This window comes from Anas acuta, chromosome 9, assembly GCF_963932015.1.
Source record: "Anas acuta chromosome 9, bAnaAcu1.1, whole genome shotgun sequence".
In the NCBI taxonomy this organism is placed as follows: domain Eukaryota; kingdom Metazoa; phylum Chordata; class Aves; order Anseriformes; family Anatidae; genus Anas; species Anas acuta.
The window spans coordinates 21,695,995-21,717,120 of NC_088987.1; the positions used below are offsets into that span (position 1 = coordinate 21,695,995).

A 21,126-nucleotide genomic window follows, 5' to 3' on the forward strand; every position below is an offset into this window, starting at 1 on the left:
GTTATTTTACCATAAAGAAACAGCATGGGACAGCCAGCCCATCACGACTAATGCTGCAGAACCTGCTTTCCAAAAAAGATGCAACACACTGTTTCACAACAAGGCCGGGAGACTGCACCACACTGCTCTGGATTTACCCCTGTAGGGGGACTGGTGGCTCAGTGATGAAGTATTTGCCTGAAACTTAGCAACAGGCTCAAAACCCAGGTTCCCATTTGAGTTTCTGTAGAAGAAAAAGCTTTGTGGAACCACAGCTCCTACTTCCACTGTGCATTAATAAGACTTGCTATGCAAGCACAAGCTCATTAAGAACCAAAGACAAGCCTACGGGACTGTAAGTTCCCAGTAATGAGGTACAGGATATTAACGTTTTGATAATGGGCTGTATAAGTACAGATTTATGAAATAACTCCTCAAGGTGTGGGACTGACAATTGCTGGTGTTACCAACTGTTTCTTCACCACCACCTTGATGTTAACCCCTACCTCTGCTAGAGTATTTGACCTCCTTTTCCTCCTTGAAGAGCATGAAAGGGAAACAAGTACCCTTACTCATTTCCACTTGTTAGAGGGCTCCTCTGACACCAGGACTCTCACGCCTCCACACACCTGCAGAGCAAAAGGAAAGTTGTTCCTTCTCCCCACCCCCAGGACAATTTTCTCCTGCTGGCCAGCAACAAGTGCTGTGCCGCACTAAAATTTCATTAGAGCTTTGACGTGGCTCGAGAGTTGTTATATACCAGAATAAACAAGAAGTTGCCTTCAGATTCTACGTGTTTTAGGTTTAGTTTACAGAAGAAATATTTTTCCAATTAAAAAAGCATGCTACCAAGCCCAGTTCCTATCATTCCACAACCTACAGTTCAGTCTAGCTTTACAACACAACTTATTAAGAAAATAAATTAAAAATTAATATATATGGCAGGATCTATCAGCCACGTGACATCTAGCTGAAGCATGAGCACAATAAAGATGCCCAAATGGTGGAAGACTGAAAGCCTGTCTTTTCAACTGGTCTTTAAAAGAAAAAAACAGATATTTATTAATATTAAAGTTTCTACCTATTTTTTCCTCCTACAAGAGGAGGAAAAATGGCAATAACTCTTAGCAGTTTTATGAACTTACACATTTGTATTTGATAGACTCATTTCACCATAAAAGTAAATTGGAACAACTCCAGCGTTCACTATTCATCATGAGAACTTTTAAAAGATCTTGTACTTACACAGGCCGATATCCAAGACCTCAAATGCGAGGCATTTGTGTCTAGGGAATACTGCCATGAGACTTCCAGCAGAACACTTTGAGAGATCAGGAACACTGCTCTAACCATTTACAGTGCCTGCTGTTGCAACACGGTGATAGGAGACTAGCCTTTTATTTATTAATCATATTGTACAATGTTCATGAACTTCCTATTTCCAAGTTAATTTAGATACCCTGTTCCAAACTGAAATACTAGATAAATATAATTCTAAAGATGTAATTTAACCAAGGATAAAAGCTCTTAAAATTCATGATTAAAACCAGCTCGACTTCTTAAATCTAGGACAGCTTCACTGACTCAGACTTAAGCTCACGGAAGCATCATACATGAGTTTCTATTCGCCATTTCTCAGACCTTCCAAAGCTAGCTTAAAGTTATCACAGCCTTAGTTACCTTAGGGATATTTACCTTTTTTTTTTTTGCAGCACATAGGTTTACTTATATTCATCTTCCCTCCCCCCCACAAGCTTTAGAAGGGAAACCAGCCAACTACAAATGCCAGAAAGCACTGGTGCTGTAGGGAGGCAGGAGTCCCATCTAGTAGGGAGTCAGGAATGAGCCATTGTGCTGGGAGCCCCGGCTGTGCCCTCCGCAGTCATCTGCGAGCAGACTGACGTTAACCAGTTAATAAGAGAATTAAAAGCTATTCAGAAGACTTATGTTTGAGAAAACATGCTCTTTTCATTAATCTGACCTCATTCCTGATTAATCCCACTGGCTTACCACAGGTTTCTGGGAAGGCAAGACCTGAATTTCCATAGGAAAAAAAAAAGGAACTGAATATGAACTATGTACAAGAGTCTTGCAAGAAGAGATCATGACCTAGTATATTAAGCCATCTGATTCAGTTCAGATTGGAGCTCGTAGGCTGGGCTGTGAGCTGCGCTGAGAAGCCTCCACGCAGCCCATCGCTATTTCTGTAACGCAGATGACAAACCTCAGCAGAGGAAGTAGGCAATTAGCTAGGACAAGCAGCCTCTTAAGCTGAGCTGCCAGAGCAGCTGGAGGCCTCGAGCTTGCTTCACTGCTGAGAAAGCAATGCAAACTACTTCTCCAGCATGAAGGTCTACTGCAAGACGGAGACATGTAGCTAGAAGACAAAGCCACCAGCTTGTACATAGATAGCTCCTTACTTCACATCCTTTAGGAAGCTGAATGGAAGATATAAAGCTAAAGTTAGTTCTGCTCCTGGTTTTGTACCTTTAACATGTCAGAGCCAATGAAAAAAATCCCTCCTACTAAAAAAACAGAGGAAAAATACAAAAACACAACCTTTGGCCAGCTGAAGCTTGCAGTTCGTATCAGATGACACGGCTGTCTCAGGACCTGCAAGAACCATCAATAAATGGCACAAGGTGCCATTCTGCAGCAATAGGTGCTAGAAGTTCAAGCTGTTAAATAAGAAAAGCATTTAAGAAGAAAAAGCTTGGTCAAAGCTACATAGCTGATGAACATAAATTCTTATTACCTGCACATCAGCCTACCTAAGAGGTTAAGATGTACCAACAAATCCCAGGAATGCTTCTGGAGACTCCTGTATAACTCACAAGCCCAGCTGACAGTCTGCCACTGCCAGGTATCTCCCAGGCAGACAGCTTGTACCTGTGTGCTGCGGCCACTGCACACGCACAGCCTTGCGCTAGGGTCTTCAGTCCAGCACTTGCTGGTGATGGATCTTGATGCCCTCCATAGATGCTCTCACGATCACAAGATAGTAAGAAGTTAAACTTTTGGCTGCTGTTTCTAAAGCCCGGGAAGAAGAGAACAGGAAGCCACCTGAAGCACATGGTTTACATCACACCGTGGAGCACAGTCAGCAAGACTGAGATCTCCACCTTCAGGAGATCACCTCACAAGATGCGTATCTTTTCATATTTAAACCACTGTGTGGCATAGTTACCAGGCACCAGCAGGAGTTACCTCCCAGTTTCATTCCAAAACTATAAGCAAAAGCATCTTTCTGGCTATGAACGGTGAACACTGGACCACGACAATTACAGTAAAACAGGACCAAGACTTGTGTTTCTGCAGACACTGCTCATAACGAGGCGCTAAAGGATAAAGTATTTCACATAGCATCTAAGTATCTTAAGGCCTTAATAAACAACTCAAGAAACTATGGTTGAAACTAGAATTATCACCAGATTTGTCCCATCCTCTTCCTGTCCATGGTCACTGGCTCCTACTTCAGCAGCACCTCCCCTGTGTGCTGGCACAAGGATCCATGCAGCTGAGCGGTGAACCACGTTGGTACTAAGACATGAAGAAGCAGAGCACAGGACAGCTTCTTTCCATAGCACACCAGCCTAAACATCCGTGTAGCTGCAGGATGTGATCGCCTTTATTTTCATCTTTGCCTCCTCCCACCCCATCATTTCAGCCATCACAGAGGGGGCTCACCTGAACACGTACCTGGTTGCACACATTCAGCTTTCTCCTATTTTCATGCCCACCAGCCATTCACTTTAAGTTAACTTTATTTTCATAACTCTCTAAATTAGAGTGTTAACCTTACAGTTCATTGTAGGGGACAGGCTATGCCATGCTACCTGCTCTCCAAAGCTTGGACAGGCAAAGATTGCCTGTCCAAGAACAGGCAATTCTTAAATCACTCCACTTACTCACAAGTTGCTCATGGTTAACAGAGGTACTCTGAATGACACTGTATTTCCAGGCTGGCAAACCTTTGCTGTAAAGCATGATCTGTAAGAGTGCCACGGGTGACATGGAGGATGCCCAGAGGCACACAAGGATGACTGTATCCAGTAACAGTTTACAGATTAGTGATGATTAATGAATCTTTTTCCTGTCTTCCCACGTATAAAATCTTTGGCACTAAAGAGTAACAGAAGCCGGCTAACAGGCCAACTAACTGGAAGTCTTTTGTCGATTAGGCTGGATTTCCCCCTAACTAATGGCATAAAGGCATGCTTCTTGCGATTAAGCAATTCAAGCTGTCCAGGCAACCCTGACCTGAGGTTCCAAGGAAGAGCTTCCAGCAAGCCTCAGCTTCTTCAATCACGAGCGCTGCAGTTGCCTAGCAAGGATCAAAAGCCGTGACCGGCTGCACAAGCTGAGCAGACACCGCACGCACCACCTCTGAAGCAGCAGAAACGTAGCTTCAGCTCCCTCTGGACTGTTCCCTTACTGCAGAGGTATGCCATTTACATACATCTCCATTTTAATTCCTAGCAATAAGGAGAGGTAGGTATTTTGTTGCATCTATATGCATACACCCTGATACAGTCTAGAAGTGCCTCGTACAACACACTGGCTTCGCTACTTGACATGTTTTCTGCCTAACAGCGTGCTTGCTGAGGAGCTTTAGGAAGGGAACTGACAACAGAGACCCACACTGGAAGTCTCTGCATGCCTCAAAGACGTGCCAGTTTCCCTGTTGTCACTGACAACACCAAACAGAAGCTTCAGCACTTCTGTGTGCACCTTTAGACAAAATTCACCGCAGATTCCTGTGTTGTTTTTTTTTTGGTACCGACATGAGTTTATACCACCTCCTACATGAGGCACCCAGAGCTACACAGACTGCTCTGTAACGATGATCACATCCCCACCCTCTGAAGGAGTTTTTGTAACACCCAGACACAGGTAGCACAAGTGAGAGCAGCTTCCAGAGAAGCACCTTTTCAGCATCTTCACCACACAGGCAAAACGTGCGGCTGGATCGCCCGGCATACAGCGTGCCCACAGTTTTAAAGGCCCAGCGGACCAGCAGTCATTACACAAAGTTTGCTCCTGTGCCAAACAGCCGCTGCTCTCACGGGTTTACACACCACAGCACGCCAGGACTCCAAGCTAGCACATCTTGAGCATATTTGAACTCCTCCACTCACTCATCCTGCCTCTCTGCTTGCAGCAGTGCTCACCTCACACATTTTAGGGACTCACTGATGGCTCAATGCTTTTCACATCGCTCCTGCGTCTCTGCAGCTTCTCCCCGGCTCCGAAGCACACAGCGGGGCGGCTGCTACACCTACATGCGGCTTACGAACAGCCTGTGCAAATTGGTTGCTAATGAATCCCTGGGAAGACCAGGGGGTGAGACGTAACTGAACGCTTGCACAAGAGAAAGTCAAGGCAGAGGAGGAAGTCATTTTTCAGTGCAGCGCACAAGAGTCAGCCTACCAGGTTTCTCTTTCAGGAAGTTGCCCAAGAATGCAATTAAAACCACGAAAACTCAGCCACGTTTCAGACCGACGTGCAGGCACGGGAACGGGGAAAAGAAACCATTGTCTGAGGCCCCTGCTCCACAGGTAGGTGCTGCCGAGTTTCGGAAGGGAAACCTGGCACTTTCCTTGCACATCGCTGCCCAGCGCGCTGCTGTCGCCAGGGGCTGCTTTTCTGCGTGAGGACAGCGAGCGAGGCACACAACGGATTTACACAAACCACAAAAGTCCCCGTGAATCCCCCCCAGAAGCGAGGACATTTGGGGCAGCACCGAGGCAGCCCCGGGCAGGCTCTGCCCTGCCTCAGCACCCATCCGGAGCCGCCAGCGCTGGCTAAAGCCTGCTTGGACAAAAAAACCCTACATCCCCCTGCCCCCAAACCGCAGCGGCTGCACTGCCTCGTCCCACGCTCCTCTGCCGGGCTCCCTGGGTGGGAGGAGGAGGAGGAGGAGGAGGAGGAGGATGGAGCAGGGATGCAGCCGCTGCTGGAGGCGCTCGGAGCGGCTCCCAGCGCCCCAAGCCGGGCTCGGCTCGCTTCTTGCACGCCCAGCGAGGAAAAAAAAAAGCCCGAAAACTCTTTGCTCCCAGAGGAATTAAAATAACAACAACCCCCCCACACACACACCGCAACTCCGGGCAGCGGGTACCGGGAAGAACAGCAGCCAGCCCCCAGGCAGCCCGCACAGCGCCCCGCTCCCCCCCTTGGCAGCCCCCTCCTTCCTCCCCCTCCTCCTTCCTCCTCCTCGCCCCCCGGCTCTCACCTCCCCTCGCAGCTCCCAGCCCGCGGCCGCCCCCTCCCAGCAGCGCTCGGCCGGAGCGGCGGCGGCGGCGCCCGGCGTTTATAGGGCCCGCGGCCCGCCCCGCCCCGCCCGCCCCGCCCGGCCCCCGGCCCCGCTCCGCCCCGCTGGGCCGCAGCGCCTCTGCTGGCCCTCCCCTCAGCCCCTTCTGCTGTGGGGAGAAGGGGAAGGGGCTGTGGAGGCGGCCCTCGTGGTGCACAGCGAGGGGAAAGGGGTCCCAAAGGGGGTCCCCACAGCGCCGTGCCCCCTCCTGGCAGCCACGAGGAGGGAGGGGGGGTTCAGACCCTTCCCTCGCACGCTGCCCTGTGCCCGAGCCCCCCGTCAAACACCAACACAGAGGTGTGCTGAGGGGCTGGGGTGTTGGCCCCACACCCATCGCTGGGGTTTCGCTTTTCTCATGAGGAGTGTGACAGTGTGACAAGACAGAAGGCTCGTCCTGGAAAAACACACGTGAATCTTCACACTGACAGCCCCAGGCTCCTCAGCCGACACAGCAGAAGAGGGAATTTCCACTAGCAATACCCAAAAGGCGCTACCGTCAATCCCAAAGAAACAGGCAATCCATTGGTCTGGCAGAGTACAACACTTACTTGTTAAGTCATCCTTTCTGAGCCTGTTTTCCAACAAAAATGTTTCATGCACAGCACAGGCCAGCCTTGAAGAAACAGGACAAGTATGTCATAAACCACATTTCTTCCCTCAGGAGTTTGGACTCTTCAGGATGAAAAAAACACCTCCTGGCATGAGCCAGAGCAGCGGCAGCCCCCTGAGCGCTGCTGTGCAGTTGTTGGTGCTTGAGGTGGTTTCCTGGGGCCTGGTGTCCACCAGGACGGCTGCAGAGAGCCCCTGCTCCTGTGCAAAATGCCAGCGGGCAGATGAGGAAGGTGGCGAGGAGCTTGGCCTCAGCCACGGCGAGGGGAACTTGACTGAGACAACGTCCTGGCACCCGCAGGCGAGGCTGTCTAGGAATGTTTTCTTCACAGGCAGTGCTAGCTGAGGTGGATGTTTCTTAGGCTCTTAGTACAACAGTTGCTGCCATTTACAAATGAGCTCATTTTTGCTATTTTCATTTGAAAACGGCCTCCTTTTTTCTTTCCAAACTACTCAATTTCTGCAAATGTGGGTCCATTTCTGAGCTGAGTAGTGCTGAATTTAAAAAACAACATTTGTGTGATGATCATATTCTTAGCAGGGATGACCTTAGAGTATCCATTTTCTCTCATGGATGAACAGAGAATACTGTGTCAGAGCTCTTGCCCAACTGCTTAACATCATGAAAACCATATGGGAAAATGTTATTGAGTGGCTTGAAGAGCCTTTTGGTACAATCTGGCTTATAGAAAGGAAACAGAAGAGCCAAACCATGTCCGGCCAGCTGCACCCAGATCTTGGGGCAAGAATCCTGTCTATAATCTGAAAGGCTGGAGACCTAAACCAACATTCAAGCTCTCAAATATCCTCAGCTTGGGTCTGAACCCCGAATTTCCAGATGCAAAGTTTATTGTCGGTCTTCAGTAGAAGCAGGACATTGTAAAGGGAAGTTTCATTCCATGCAAATTGCCATGAAATAGGTTCAGGTTTCCTTACACGCCCTTCGGACAGCACAGTTCTGACCCGGTGAAACTGGAACTAAAGAGTTACAGCCAGAAGGCAATGCTATCCCTCCCCCTTCTTGTTGCCACCCTAGCCCACACCTGGAAACCAAAGTAGCCATGGGCAACCACCTCTCACCCAAGTAAGAAATCACTGTTCCTCCTCATTAACGGATGCTTTAAGTGATCAAAGCCATGCCCAGGAAACAGAGGCATCACACACAGTATTTACTTAGCATCAGCAAAGGTCTTGGTTGTGGAATTTCAAGCATCAGGCAAAAACAGTTGAATTCAACAGGAGTTTTGGGTGAAGCCACATGAGGTCGGTCCACCCTATGTAACAGCTGCCAAAAAGGGAGCACCACTGACTGACCTCTCCTTCCTGGGGGGCTCAGAGCACCACCTGTGTCTCTTGCTCCATTGCTTGCCAAACACTTCTGTGACCCACCTTTTTCTGGCAGGAAAACAAAACAAAACACAACACTGACCTTTTTTTTAAGACTTCATCCTCTGAAGGAGCCTTCTGAGGCGCTTGATGAATGCTGGAGCCACCGGAATTAGGAAGTGTCCAGGCCCACAGCAGCCGGGAGTGAGGCTGGCTTAAACTGCTGTAGGACCTTAGCTGCAGGAGGCATTGCAAGCTCTGGCTCAGATTCCTTTCTGTGTGTGCACGTGGGATACAGTCGGTTGCTACTGGAATTCATTTCATACATAAGTACCAATGCACGGAGATTAAAGATGCATACATGAAAGCCAAATTCACTGACAAGTTGCATGTGCTGCGAGGCTACAGTTGAAAGCACAGAGGATCTTCTGATGGTATCTCACCTTAGGAAGGGCAGATTTCAAACTATACGCCAAGTTGCTAATGAGGATACAGGAAATCTCATCCATTTTTTCCACTTGAAGCAAAACATCTCTCCCCACAGAGGGAAATGTTAATGTTGCTTTGTGTGATTTAAACTTAAGAGAGGAAGCTGACAGACAGAAAGTCATGGTGAAATAGAAAGACTGACTCCAACACAAACAAGCCTAAGCTTGACAAAATAGGCTGTAGTTTTAACAAGCAGCTTAGGAAAAGACTAAGGCGGAGGCCCTTAATGAAAACTGCCTTCTTTTGAGGCCAAAACTTTTAGAGCACCATTTCTCAAGCAGTTCAGATTGAAAATCCAAAATTAAAAGTTTTTTTTTTTTAAAAACTTCACAGTTCCCATACATGTTTTATAAAGCTAAGAGTAAAAAATTATGGTAAAAGTGATAAGCCTGTAGAATTTATTGTTTCATGTGCAGCTCTGACAGGTTGCCAACAGAACGGTGCTGCTATATGGAGAGTGGAAGAAATGACATTTTCTTTGCTTTAGATTGTTATAAAATTTTCAGTGCTTTACAAGCCCCCAGATGGTTTTTATAACCCCTTCAGGGGTTGCAACATATTGACTGAGAATACTGATTTATATAGCAAACTCCGCTCTCTTCTCATTGCTGGCAAAAATTACTGCTTTGTATATATGTATACATACAGTGGCTGAACATAAATAAAAGCCCAACAAATAATGAGATCTGAGGCAAAATTCACCACCTGGTGGTACATTAACACGGATGAAATTTCCCTAAATTTACACTGGTGTAAATAAAAGGAATATTTGGCCCTAAATCTTTTAGGTGAGCTCTGGATTGAGGATTAAAAAGTTTGTACTCTGTTTCACCCTTCAAACCCGGTAAATTGCTGGCTACTTTTATTGGTGGCAACAACGGGGAAACGTTTCCAGTCAACAATTCCCTTTATTTATTGGTGTTTGTTGAGTTCATCTGAAGTAACTTAGCTGGAAAGCAGCAGCAACTTGGGTCACACCATGGAAACACCCCAGCAGGTGATCCTAGCACCTCAGGAGGAACAGCTCTGAAAGGCTTTTCGTGTAATCAAGAGCAAACAGTGTGTCCAGCCTGTATTTTATTTCGGGCAGACCACCAAATTCATTTGTATTCGTGTAGTCAGTGGGGTAATTGTCAGTAAGACGATTCCTATGGAACGGTGGCTTCCTGAAGTGTACCGAAGCCCAGTGGTGGATGATGAAGAGCTCGTTACCTGGAGCTGTGCACTGACCACGGCCAGGGAGGAGGCACCACGGTGTCAGGAGGTCACTCAGAGCATGGGGAGCCTGATTTTAGCTCCCCCCAAGGCAAAAGAGGTGCCTGTATTCCCAGCAGAGCTCTTCAGCCACTGCGGCTGAGGCTTTTCTGGAACAAGGGAGAGCTCTTAAGCTCTCATGTTGATGCTTTCCTACTTTGCATTAAAGAATTAAAAATGCATTTGATCAGACAGAGGAAAGGAAGAGCCCGACACTGGAGCTTCACATCTGAGTCGCTCCTTTGGGAGGGTGGAGTTCCACTCCTTGCTCACAAGGGCAGACTGCTTTTGTGTTTTACATTAATCAGCCAGCGGATAAAATGCATGAACAATTCCTAAGCTGGGCAGAAAAATTAACTAAGGGCCTGGTCCTCAGAATCCCGTCTGCTCCTTTGCACTGCACAACCTCATCTCTTCTTGGAGATGGACCTCAGCCCACGTCCCTTGGCTCTGCGCTGGTGAAGGCAGAACTGCTGCACTCAGCTTTCCTGCTGCTTGAAACGGGCATCTTAAACCCTTCAGACTGCAAACTTTCTCTGGCAAGGCACACACAGCTCCTTCAGCCCCCAGCTCTGCTGCAGCCTTCTGACACCGTGGTACTAAGAAAGGGCGGTGAGCTGCTCCCAGATTACCTTGGGTTTGTGTGGATATTGGGCTAAGCCTCACCAGCAAAGCTCCTGCTTACGCTTTTGCACGCTGTGTTTCAGTTGTAGGACCCAAGTGACCAGAGCTGGCAAACTTGTATTGTTGGTTCAACTGTTTCTGCTCACTTGGACTGCTGTAAAGAGAGCAGGCAGCAGAACAGCTCCAGACCTGAAAGCAGGCAGGGAAGCGGGCTTGGCAGAGGGAAAAATGCAGGGGCAAGCCAGGCAGCTCGGGGGAGGCGAGGCAGTGGAAGGAGCCCGAAGCACAAACAAAGCAAATGGCAGCCTTGAGGCCGTCCGCAGCCCAGGCACGGCCTGCCTCCCAAGGCTGGGGGAGGCTTAGCATGATAGCGGGGTCGGCAGAAGGAGGACGGTGTGCACGAACGACGCTGGTTTGGGGCAGAAATCTGCCTGTCACTCAGCGCTGGGAATGCTACAGTTTGCTATTGTATATAGCCTATTCTGAAACACGGGCTCTCTCGGCACTCAGCCAAGGGATGAAAGACCTCATCTGAAACTCTTCGGCTCTGTGAAAGCCCGGTACTGCCATGTCAAGCCCAAATTGCCTCCTCTTGGTGTGGGCAGGATGCAGTGCTTAAACGCTTGTGACACGCATTTCCTAGAGATGAATTGCAGCTCACCCTGTGGCCCATCATTTACTATCTACATAAAAGCAGCAGGAGATGATTAGAGCAGGGAACTGCCCTGCTCTTGCTATATATAGTGCCCTGCCTGCTCAGCCTGTAACATTTCAACTATTCGGTTGTAAATAATAGTCTAAGAAGGGGAATAAAATGAAAACTGAGCTCAGAAAAGTTGGTGTAAAAAAGCAGACCAAAAAAAAAGAAAGAAAAGAAACACAGGTCCAGAGCACACTAAGCCTTCTACCTGGGCTTAAGAGCAGAAGAAGGCATTTATGCAGCGTGTCCCACCACCCGCCCTGCTGCTTGCACGATGCGGGGCTGCAGCCCGTGGGACCTGCTGGTAGAAACCACAGCCTCCGATCTTCTGGTGTGCTCCTTCTGCTCAGCACCTGCCAGTGCAGGCTGAAGTGAAGGCTTCCAGGGCTTCCAGTGCTCTACCTGAAGGAATTCTCACACTTAGATTTCAAAGGGTGCTGGGAGGCCGCACGTATTTCTTTTTCATGTATATATTTAAATCTATTCAAATTCGTTCCTCTTATGAAATCATCACATCATCGTGAATCATCATTGGGACTTATTAGCTTAAACTCTACACAGAACACGCTTGTAATGAAAAATACAACATACCTAGGCCCTGAATATTCCGTGGGTACCTGGGTGCCTTGCAGCAATAAATAGATTTTCTAGCAGTTGCCTGAGGAGGAAAAGTCAATTTATTCCCATTTTACAGAATAGTAGCAGAGGCAAAGTGGTCAGTCCGTGGTTGTTCAGGAAGTCTGGGGAAACTACCCCAGATCTCAAGCATTTCAACATAATTACTAACCCACAGGGCCAGTCTCTTCTCAAACCAGATGGAAAAGCAGCACATAAAGGAAAAAGAACAAAGAAAGGGGTGTCTTGTTTTGTTGCCAGTGAGGAGTAAGAGAACAAAGCCATTAACAAAGCGCTTTCCCATGTGATTCAAATTAGGACAGCCATAATAGTGGAAGACATTTAGGCTTTCATTCTCTTCAGTGATATTTTCAAATTTGGGAAAGTTTTTGTTGTTGTTTTGCCATTCAACATAAATAAGGCAAGCCTGGTGCCACCACCAGAGTGACTCACTGCCCTAAAGAAATGTGGAAAGTCCACAGTAGAGGAAATGTATCTCTAAATGGTACATTTCAGCCACATCAGTACAAACTTTTCTATGCTGGGAAACAACCTCTCTACGGTTCGGAGGAAGTGCTCTCTAACAAATGAAAAATGAATTGCAAAACCCATTAAGTTCACTTTTTTTTTTCTTCTCTTTTCATGAGTAAGGAATGAGTAAAAACAAGCAAACAAGTCATCTTGGCTATGAACCAAAGTAGGCATAAAACATAAGCTGGGTTTTTAGTCATAACCTACTGAGAGATCTATGGTCTCAATGAATTTTTGGTCTTGCTCTTCAGGAAATACACAATACAGAGTTTACTCAAGATAACTTAATGATAACAGCTCGAGGCATTTTGGTTACTAGCTGTAGGTTTCTTTCTTACTGACGCATTCCCCTGGAAACCTGGCCTTGGCTCTGCATTCTGCCTCAGTCAGTTTTTTTAGATTTCGTTTTCTTCAGTTCTTTCAAACTGAAAATAAATAAAAAGGTTGGAGGGAGTATCAAAACCAAACGAGAACAGCAACAAAAACCCACAGAACCCACACACGAGAATTTCCAATCTGAAGTTTCTATTCACTGTTTTAGGGCTTCTTTTGGGGGTTGAAAATTCAGAAAATTCGATTTTTAAAATGAATATTTGCAAAACAAGCATTTTCAAAATGTGCTTTCCTACCAGCTCTAATGAATACTTTCTGATTAGCCATTTCTCTGAGACAAGGTGGATGTTTTCATACTCCCAGCTCTTCGCACAGTACGGTGCATTGCCTTCTCCGGCAGCAGTTAGCTCACGGTCTGAATTAGCGTTGCTTTGAAGGTGCCTTGCATTGGGCTGAGCAGAGTATTCATCTGTCCTGCCCAATATACCGAATCCTGGGATGTCTTTGCCTTGTATATGCAATAGTAAACCAGGCCACCTGGAAGGGATTTTTATTGTGATAAATAATGGGAAGTTGTAGAGGCGGGGCAGCTTGGACTATTTCCTGGATTTTACTGATAGGGAAACAATACAAAACTAATATTCTCCCAAGATTTACAAATTAAGCCTCCAGACTTTTGTCTTTTTGTCTTTTTCTTCCTGCCATTTGAGTGAATTTTGGGGCTAACAAGAACTCTGAGGATAAGGTCTGAAGAGAAATTTTACATTCAGCCCCAGAACATGAACTTGGCTAAAATGACGATTCTCTTTCAGAGGCCCACAGAGACAAACGAGGTTCAGGGGTTTGATTTCCACCCTCGGGGCACGTGGGCTCCCACGAGGGACAGCACGGGAGGGGACAGACAGGACGCCCACAGCTCCCCAGCCAGCAGCAGGGCCATCCCCATGGGACGTGGGCATTGCTGACGGCCACAGGCCGTGCTGCTGTCCTGTGGTCAGCCCCCGCCACAACTTCCCTTCCCTTTCTTGTTGAGCGATGGCGCAAGGTCGAGGCCTGGCTTGGTCAGATGGGTCCGTCTGTCAGCCTGAGCACCGTTAGGAGAAGTAGGGATGATGTTCAGGCTGTGCCCAGCCAGGAACCTTCCACGAGTGCCAGGAGCTGGGAGGCTAGGCCATGAGACCCCCCCAACAGTGCCCATCAGAGCACGCTTACTTCCTAGGTCAGGCCTGAGCACCACGCCTGCCCCTCCCAGACCAGAGGATGCTGCCACAGCGATCCACATCGTGCAGACAGTGACTGCCGTTTCCACTGCTATCATAACAGTGCTTTGGGTATTTGTCTATCTCCAGGCTGTGTCCACTGTCTGCATTTTGCAACCACATGTAAGCTGGCGGGCTTATGGGCTAGCCTAAGAAAACCTCAGCTCTGCACCGAAGTCTTAGGGTCTTCCTTGGGTCAGCACCTTTTTGGCTTAAACACACACAGCCCAACAGACCAGAAAGAAAAGTGACCCCTTAACTGAGACAGGGCACGGGGAACCAGAGGCTGTCTCACGTCACCTCATCCCAGAGGGAAAACAAAAAATATGGCTTTTGCTTTTCTTGTGCCAGACAGCCAGCCCTGCCTCCCAGTGTCACGTCAGCCCCTGCAAAAGGGGACATCGCTTCCCAAGCCTGATCTGTGCTCAGGGCTGCACAAATTTCCCCATGCCACATTAAAGGTTTTGTTTGTTTGTTTTTAACTGGGATGAGATGGTCCATTTTATATTTCCAGCTTTTGTTTTGCTCTAGTCCTGGCATTCCTCTGCCCATGTCTGTCAGTGAGGGTTTTGCTGTTTGCTCCCCAGCCACGCCACATGAGCCCAGTGGATAAGCTTTCAAGTTAGAAATCCAGCATGCCAGCAGCAGCGCACCCTGGCCCTGGCTTGCTCTGCCTGATGGGCTGGACAAGGCTTCAAAAACATTGATGCTGCAGCCCTATGCCTGCCTTTCCTGCAGCACTCAGGAAATCTGTCCATGCTGTAGGAGAATGGACCACCACAGAAACACTGCCTGGTTTCAGCAGATCTCTGGAGTTAGCTGCCTAAAGATCATAAATACATGGATTAGGGTTTCTAACTACAAATTCTTGGACAGTTGCCAATAAAAGCTGGATTTCTATACCAAAATGTGAATGTATCTCCCTCTAGCCACAATGCCAGGACACCATTATCAACCCATATAATTAATTCTGTGCGTCGTGCAGCTCAGGAGTCACAGAAGACCATGTAAAATGTCCACCCAGCTTAAAAATGACTGCAGTTAAGTGCCCTCACCAAGAATTCTTCTAATTATGCACCGTGATGGAAGGGGCAAAAGGCACATGAAGCAACATGAGGCATATGCATTCGTATTGGCTTTATGTTATCAGGTCTCCTGCCCTACAGTATCAGAGGGAGCTTTTTCTGGCAGTCTGCCTGTTATCAGGAGGGCAATCCTGATAGTATTGAGCTGCATAAAGCGACTTCAGCTGCTCTTAAGAACTTCTCACTTGATTGATACGCTAGTCCAAAGGTGGTGACCTCGCCCAGCGCCTTAACGCCTCCTCCCTGGGGTTGGTATTCAGCCAGACTGTGCAGTCACTTGTGTTGAATAAATGGCATATATCAAAACATTGGTTTTAGTAACTTGTAAGAAAAAGCCAGGATTTAGGCTCAAAGTAGCTTTGAGACAGCTCAAAGCGCCAGCCTCTCATATCCATCCATTTCTTCTAAGAGCATTTCCAAGTCCCCGAGCTTCCAGAGAAGCCATTTCTTACAATCACTGCTGGCCAGCACAGCCCTCAGAGGTGTCCTGGGCGCTGCTTTCTGAGGATGGTTATTTCTCTCCCAGGCAGAGCTCCTGGTAGCTTGCCACAGCTTATCGCAATAAATCTTCACGTACCCAATTTTTATAAGCGTTTTTCATGTCAAGTGTTGAGCAATCTAATATTACATCATTTACTGCGTGTTCACTGTCATCAAGAGTGGAGAACTTTCTACCGGATAAGATTTCCTTTCAGAGTCAAAACAAAGACATACTAAGCCTGAGTCTTTCAAGCACTGCAAGTCTGGCCCCGGTCTCTAGCACATGTGGAGGATCAGTGTCAGGCAGCCAGCAACAACAGATCTCCCCCACCTTTCAGAAGCAGTTCCCTCACACCAACACGGTGATGCAGAAGGACTGAATTCCACTTCATCAGCAGTTAGAGCCCAGCTTTCACAAGAATAAATAGTTACCTGAGGATCAAAGCAGAGAATCGGAGTTTAGTGTTCATGCTCTCCCTTCACAACGAACGGGATGCGGGGCTCTTTTTGTGATCACTGGTTCTGACTCATTCTGAAAGACTGCTGTTAAACAGATCCAAGGTGAATTACATCTCTGGTAATAACTAGAACCGTTTCAGGACTAGATTTTCAAGTTATCTCTTTGCATATGTGCCTGAACAAATTGTGCACACCATGTTGCTTGGCACTAACACTGCAACTGCATGCACCAAGCTGGCATCTGTGCATGCCCATAGCCAGCGAGACCCCAGACTGGGTTTGGACTGGCTGCCCAGCCTGGCGCACTGAGCTCTCCGAACAGCTGGCTCCCACTTTTATTAAGTTGTTGTCAAAACAGTGCAGATAATAGAGCAGCAGAGGCTAAGAGCCACTTCCAAGTAACATAGACGAAACTGAGCTCACATGTCACGCAAGCAGTTATGGCAGCTCCTTCAATTTTGCATTCGTCTTTCCTAAACACGCTGTGCTTGGTAATCCGTGCCTGGGGTTAACGCACCTCAGGTGTGATCACACCTCAGGTTAAAGCCTTTCTTCTTGTGTGCAACTCTCTTGCCAAGTATCCTTTCACACATCATTACCAATGCCTACTCCTGGGTTAAATCACCTCCTGGTGTGACTGGGTACCTCCTGGCTGCCCCTGCAACCAGCCCTGGTGAAGTGGGGGAAACAAATGCATCAGATGCTCATCCTTCAGCCCCTGGCACCATGCTACAGGGCAACACTCAGTGCTCCTTCCCCAGCCTCTCCCCAGCCCCTGCTTCTGGGATGGAGCTGGGGAGAGGGAGAACTGCCACTGATGGCAAGTGGGACGACCATGATAAAACCCCGCTGTCCTCTCAGCTCTGTAATAATCACTGTCAGAACTTTCCCAACAAAATAAAACAAATCCCATTGTCCTCAGGCTCTTTGCCCATTTGGTATCCATTTAATGTGGCATTTTAACACATTTTGCTACATCTAACTTAAATCTTTAAGTAGTCATTCCAACACTGGGCACTGTAAGATACATCATGACAGCAACATCTCTATTCACACTTCTCCAGCACACTCTTGATAAATCATCTACTATATTTTCAACTCCTTTTCTGGATTGGCATTCAGACCTTCACTTGGTATTTGTGGAGTGTTAACAGCTGTCTCCCTATTCCTGGTGAGTACTTAGCAAAGGTTCTTGAAAATAATCTCAAACACCTACTGCTCTGCTCCTGGGGCTGTTCAAGCTTTCCATAGAGGCACTCCTGCAGACTATTAGGAGCACTTCTACTGCGGTCACCACTTGTGACACTGGTATCTCAGTTTGCTAAATGCTGCGTAAGATTAGAGATACCCGTGCAAAAGACAATGCAGAGGTGGGATGAAAGATAAGTTGCAACATAAAATGAGCAGATGAGGAAGTGAGGCACATATGGCTTTCAACCAAATATGCCACGCATTTTCCATATGAACACATGAGAGAACAAGGAGGTGGCATATTACAGTTCTTAAATCTGTCAAAGATGAAAAAAAAAATCTTCTGGTTTATTAACAATGACAATTCAACAAGAGAAAAAAAAATCCCATAGCTAAAGTTTTAGTTAGCTATTTGGGGAGTTGGGTTCAGTCCCTAACCTGCCAACAACCTCTCGGAGGTCAGTTTTTTGCTTTGCTCTACCTCTCAAATTTGTTTTCCTTTACTTCTCTGTCTGTAAAATGGGTATACTGGCATACTGGCATTTCAGTACTGCAGAGGTTTGGGGTAAGGAGGTGCCCAGATTCAACAGAGCCTTAAAAGAGTTGTTCCTTAAAAGTTGACTATTTCCCAACTTGCTGAGGATTTTTGATGTGCATGTAACAGAAGGTAGCTAGCAAAATGAAGTAATTAGTTCTGTGACATTTTCAGCTGCCTAACGAGTTTCACTTCTGCTTGTCACACAAGTATATCAGAACCAGAGCTTGTGTTACTAGTTCTCAATATTTTACGCTTTTTCAGGCTGCAATTCAACAGCTGCCTCAATATTGCAGTTGGAGCCAACATATTCCATATAGATTTCCCTCAATATGTTGCCATTTCTTAAAAGCCTTTGCTGTGCTGCTTTGCTATTCATGGCTTGATCGTGGCTATTTTAATTATAAATCTGGCACTTGAGTCCTTCTCCTACAAATCTGTGAGCTGAGGTTCTTTTAATGTCAGTGAGCATGATTTCTCTGAAAGCTCAGGTTTCTGTCCCAGCACTTCCCCCCCTCTTCCAGCACACACATAATGTGCTTGCTAGTCAGTTCTGCACCCGAAATACCACAAATCTGAGGCAGAATACTACACTTTCCAGCCATTCACTGTTGTGCTCTACTCTGCTTTCTAGGTACAAGACGTTATTATATTCATCATCCATGTTATTGCAGGGCTTTCTGTGGCCCAAACCCTGTTCCTTAGTGCTGGGCCACAAAAATCTGCCCTTATAATGAGAGCTGTATGTGCTTTCATTGTTAGTTTTATTTCCTCCCAGATACCTTACTGCATTCAGGATAATTTTTATTATTTTTTTTATTTTTTAACTGCTCCTGAACCAATCAAAAGCCTTCTGTCCTTCTGGTGGAGAGCTACATGGTGAAACCCTGGCCCTCTTCTTCCATCCTTTAGCATGGCTGGAGCTGTATTAATTTCCCACTTCTGTTCTCTGTGCTGGCTACAAAACAAGCCCTAGTGCTAAAGTACACAAGAGTCTTGCTTCAATTAAAAATTATGACAATTGCCTGTATTGGTTTTAAGGTTAAACTGACAGCATCTTTGCTCCTCCTATACACAGATGGATATTCTTTGCAACTCCGCATTCCTGCTGTTTTGCACATCCCACATCCCATAGGCAGGAATCCCTGTGGCAGGTTCTGTCACTGCTTGGAGGTGGGACACTCCTATCTACCAGTGCTTGCACCCCAATAGCTGTCAATCATATTCTTTGGACAATGCTTTTTCACCACCCAGATCACAAACTTTTAGAGAATGTTGAATTTAAGAAGGAAAATAGAGCTCTGTATTTGATATTATATGCAATGTTATAATAGTACTTAAAAGTATTTCTGAAATTGGACCTTATATCGGAACAAATGTTTGTTTTATTTATTACTAAGAGGTATATTCTCCTTCTATCCATTAAGCTTTTCATGCAATCTGCAAGTACATAGAGAACACTGGGTACCTTGGGACACCAGCAGTCCTCCAATTCAGTTATGCTGCCTTATTCTTTTGCCTTCTGAAAATGCCTTATGCAACTTGTCAAAATCTGCAAGTTCAGAACTACTTGTGAATTTCAGAACTATTTTTAGATCAATCATACACAGCTCACTGAGTATCATGTTTGTTTTAGTAATTCAGGAAACCTTCATTCTTAACTCTCCATATGTTACCAAAATCTGTGAGCAGTCCCTTGCCTTCTCTCCCAGGTATTGTACCCATAAAAGCTGTAACTATTTTGCATGCGTTAAAATTCTGTGTCCTATGAAAAATAATTTCCTCAAGCTCTTCTCTGAGTAGCTCCCTAGGTCCTAGTGCTGCTCAGCCAAAATCGTCTCCTCCATTTCTCACTCTCTTGAGTTCAGTTTGCCCTTCCTGGGCTACTATTTAGGATGGACTCTCCCTGTCCCTCTGGCTCCCCACTCAGCAGCTAGTGTGGGGGGACCAGAGCAAAGCCTTAGGGTGATGGCACTGCCAGCAGCAGACCCATGTGAGGCAGAGGAGGGAATTGGGGCCACCTCCCCATGCTGCGGGCAAATATTGCAACCTTTACACTGGTGGCGAGGAGGGCGACAGCAATAGCCACCTTGTGCTCTGAGCACTTTTTCCCCGCTTCTAAGTAGCTAAATGACAGGTTTCATTTCAACTAACTTATTTCTGGCTTCGCTGTGGTGAGGAAAATGGAAAAAAGTGCATCTTGACTGAGCCAAGAAAGCAATTCATCTCACCTTCCTTCATTGGTGGTGTCACAAGGCCCACCACTGGTGAGCTGAAGATAAGGACAAATTCTGTCTCTCCTGTCACGTCAGATGAGACGCAACTATCCTGAAGAACAAAATCTGTACAACACCTCTGAACACCCAACCTCTGCCACCCTTACCCATCCCAACTCATCCTGCCCAGCATGGTGCCCACTGGCTGCAGACCCTTACACCCAGCTGGAGGTGCCACCCCCACCTCTTGACTAGGGGACGAGTCCGGAGGAGCCAGGCTTTACAACAGCAGTTATTTGGAGAGCTGGATCGTCTCCAAAGGAGGGGGATCCTGTGCAGGAGGTCCTACGCATTATTGTCAAGAAATCTGCTTGGGTGGGGACATCAGACAAGGACACCAAGTTCCCCTGTATCTCGTCATAGGGAGCAGCAGCACTGGTTACTTAGAGTCAACAGGATAAGCTCTCACCTAAACTATCCTTCCTGCCTCCTGTCACTGCTATAAAATATTCTTTTCTAGTCTCAGCTTCATCCTTTTTCCTCTACACTGGGGGCTGGTTTTGTTCCAGTTCTGCCCGTTGTCCTGCTTGTGCATGCCATAAAACCACCACTGGCATATCCTCCCCTGCCCTCTGCTCTTGGCAGACACTGGATCAACTCTGCCAAGGGTCACCACCTTTATTTCTGTTTCACAAAGCTAAAAGGAGCCACGAAGAGGTAAAATGATTCACTAGGGGCCATCAAGCATTACCAGCGGCAGCTCTGGGACAAGGAGCCAGGTCCAACAAGACCTTGACTGTTGCCCTGCCCGGCTGGAAGCGCTGCTCTTCCTTCCAACACACCCGCGTGCTAGCACCGCGCCTGCTGCGTCAGGAGGAAACAGCACTGCTCCTTCAGGCTGAAAAAACCTTCACAGCCCTTGTCAAATCCTGGCTGTTCTGTGGCGAGGACTGCACCTGTGTTGGAGCAGTAGAGCTCAGCAAATGAACGCCAAACACAAACGTGGTGCGCGCAGCAGGGAACAAGCCACCCTGGTGTCCATCACACAGACGGGGCCAGCAAGCTGCGTGTGGGCTCAGGGCATGACAGGGACCCCACAGCCTTGTCACCTGGTGTTTGCAGAGCCCTCCT

At 47.1% G+C, this 21,126-nt stretch overlaps 1 protein-coding gene across 5 annotated transcripts in view; it reads right to left on the reverse strand.

Annotated features, from left to right (window-relative positions):
• SERPINE2 (serpin family E member 2) overlaps positions 1–21,126 on the reverse strand; it is a 57,332-nt gene that overhangs the window by 16,983 nt on the left and 19,223 nt on the right. For 2 of the 5 annotated variants that reach the window (XM_068691418.1, XM_068691417.1), the window contains exon 1: positions 6,212–6,344. The exons of 1 other annotated variant lie outside the window; for it this stretch is intronic. The gene's annotated coding sequence lies outside the window, so the exon portion shown is untranslated. Of the gene's footprint in view, positions 1–2,750; positions 2,996–6,211; positions 6,345–21,126 lie in introns of those variants that run through there. 2 more of the 5 variants (XM_068691419.1, XM_068691420.1) reach the window with 2 other exon arrangements.